This window comes from Pinus tabuliformis, chromosome 7, assembly GCF_031772625.1.
Source record: "Pinus tabuliformis cultivar Carrire ecotype Pingquan chromosome 7, CPIR1, whole genome shotgun sequence".
Taxonomy (NCBI): Eukaryota; Viridiplantae; Streptophyta; class Pinopsida; order Pinales; family Pinaceae; genus Pinus; species Pinus tabuliformis.
In genome coordinates, this window is record NC_142293.1 from 710,161,620 (window position 1) to 710,165,089 (window position 3,470).

Below are 3,470 nucleotides of genomic sequence, written 5' to 3' on the forward strand. Positions count from 1 at the left end.
AAACCCGCGTATGGCCATTGGGGCGGATTTGAAAATTAATATGCCCAGCTTTATAATCATCAGCGGGTCCAGCTTCTGCCTCTCCGCTAACTGCATGACCCCGGGATCCGCTGATATGCGATGAGCGATTGAGAACCAGACCCGATAATGTATATAGTGCAGTTCATAGTGTCATTGGGTCCAGAGGCCAAGGGTACACCATATATATGTATGGACCTTGGACTTAGGCCGATTGCGACATGCGAAGGGATTTCGGGCCTGATATATATATATATATATATATATATATATATATATATATATATATATATATTGCGGCTGATAAGGTTGTTGGGTCTGAAGGGAAGCGGAATGCCATGTATGCATATGTCTTGGACTTAGGCCGATTGCAATATGCTACAGGGTTTTTGGACCCAAAAATATGTATACTGTGGTTTATAATGCCATCAGGTCAGGAACCCTTGTGGCATGTGTTATGCGAAGGGTTTTCTTTGTAAAGAGCTTATAACATGACAATTATGCAATGAAGGTTTTTGTGTATTAAGTACACAAACCCCTGTAGTGAGGGTGGGGTGATTATGCGTGAAGGCATAGAAATACCACAAATGTATATGAAGATTGAAAATTCCGATGAAGGAAATGAATGAAGGGCTAAGCTGGGTCAAGAATGAAATATGCCACAGAGATTTATCAAAGGGGGCCTTGACCATTTAGAAATTAAAGATTTGGATTGGCAAAGTGCTAAAATCCTTGGGATTGGACAGATCATTCGGAGGAGTGCAAGATCAACTTATAGGGGGGCCCATTCAAATTGCTACCAAGGAAAGTTTTAATAGGGTGGTGGTTGTGGCCACAATAGGTCCACAAACCGAGGTTCCATCTTGGAACATGATCCAATTCATAAGGAGCTCTTCTTCAGCTTGATGTGTAAGTACACCTGTTCCCCAACCTGAAACTCCTTAAACAACATTTCTTGATCTTCATAACTTTTATGTTTGTCCTGTGAAGTCTTCAAATTATTCTTTATTACCTACATTTCCTGTTCCATTTCTTCCAACATGTCAAGTCCAATCAACACCATGTTAATAACTGGATCACTCCAACTGATGGGAGTATTAAAACTTCGCCCATACAATGTCTCAAACAGATTCATCCTCAAATATTCCTAATACACATTGTTGTAAGCGAACTCAACTAGTGAAAGATACTTTTCCCACCTCCATTTTTGATGCATCACATACATCCTCAACATATCCTCTAATATCCTGTTGACCCTCTCTATCTATCCATCTGTTTGCATATGATAAGTTGTACTAAAGACCAACTCTGTCCCTAAACATGCAAACAACTCCTTGCAAAACTTGGAAGTGAACTTAGCATACCTGTATGACAGAATCTTCTTCAGAACACCATGCAATCTGACCACATCTATGATGAATACCTATGCTACATCACTAGTTGAATAAGTATACTTCATGGGAATGAAGTGTGCCACCTTTGTCAACCTTTCCACCACAACTATGATGGAAACATGATGTCTAGATGTCCTCGAAAATCCTATAATAAAATACATGAAAATGACCTCCAATGTCCACTATGGAATCACAATCGGTTGTAGTAGTCCACCTAGATGCCTACATTCTACCTTTACATGTTGAGAGTCCAAGCATCTAGCTACAAACTCTGCCATGTCCTTCTTCATATTCGGTCAATAATAAAAGTTCTTCTTTTTTATCAGTGCCATTTGATATACTAGGTGACCTGAATACGACTTAGCCTGTCAAGATGAGCTTCTTGAGTTCACTGTCATTTGGCACATATATCATATCCCTAAATCTGACCAAGCCATCTACTATAAGACGATAGCCCACATCCTAATAACTTGTACCCACACCTAGACTCTAATGCAACCTATGCATAGGCTTCGTGTACCTGACATCCTGCTGACCTGCCTATAAGATTTTATCATGTAACTTCGTCCCATAAGAACTCATAAATTCTATATGATTCACCTATATCCACCTGCTAAGATCATTTGAAACCATGTTCTCCTTACCCTTGATGTACCTGATCTCAAAATTGAACTCATTGATCATGGCCAACCATTTAGCTTTCCTGGCATTCAAGTTCGATTGATCAAACAAGTATCTCAACCCACTGTGATCACTCATCAATACAAACCTCCTACCAAGAAGATAGTGCCTCCACATCTTCAACGCATGAATGATTGCTGCGAACTCAAGATCATGTGTCAGATAATTTTTCTCATGTTCATTTAGTTTATGTCATTCATATCATACCACATGTCCTTCATACATAATGACTCCACCAAGTCCTCTCTTGCAAGCGTTTGTGTATATCACAAATTCTTTGTCTAGATATGCAATATTTAACACTAGAGCATTTGTTAACAACTTCTTTAACTACTCAAAACTTGCTGCACATTCCTATGTCCATTTAAATTTATACCTTTCCTCTATAATGATATAATAGGATATGTAATCCAAGAGAAGTTCCTGATGAACCTCCTATGGTAACCTGCTAGCCCCATAAATGATCTTACCTCTTCTACATTTATAGGAGCTTCCCACTCCATGATAGCGCTTATCTTCTCTGGATCCATAGTCATATCTTCCTTGGAGACCACATGCCCCAAGTAATGTACCTCTATCTAAAAGAAATTTCATTTGCTAAGCTAAGCACACAACTGATGATTTCTTAGTAATCTCAACACTGTTGCTAAATGCTCAACATGCTCTTCCTTATTTTTAGAATATATTAAGATATAATCAATGAACACAATAACAAACTTGTCCATATAAGGAAAAAACACACTATTCATCAAGCACATAAACGTAGCTAGAGAATTAGTCAAACCAAATGGAACTACAACAAACTCATAATGCTCATACTTGGTCCAGAATGTTGTCTTGTATATGTCCTCTTCCTTAATGTGTACTTGATGATATCCAAATCTCAAATCAATCTTTGAGAACACTCCTGCTCCATTCAATTGATCGAACAAGTCATCAATCCTCGGAAACGAATACATGTTCTTGATGGCCACCTTGTTCAATTTCCTATAATCAATGCATAACCTGAGAGTACCATCCTTCTTCTTCACAAACAATACTAGTGCACCCCAAGGTGATACACTTGGTCTAATGTATCCCTTGTCAAGCATTTCCTTCAACTGCAATTTTAACTCTACTAACTCTCAAGTGCTCATCATGTACGGTGCCTTTGATGTTGGTCCTGCTCCCGGTACTAACTCAATAGAAAAGTCTACTTCCCTGTGAGGTGGAAACTTTGAAATATCTGCTGGAAACACATCCTGAAATTGTTGTAAGATCGGGTTCTTGCGCAATACCTCTGCATCCTAAAGATCCTTACCTTTGTCACTAGAAATATGCACTACAAATAACACACACCCTTTTCTGTGACTGCACTTTGCCTGCATAGTTGTAACC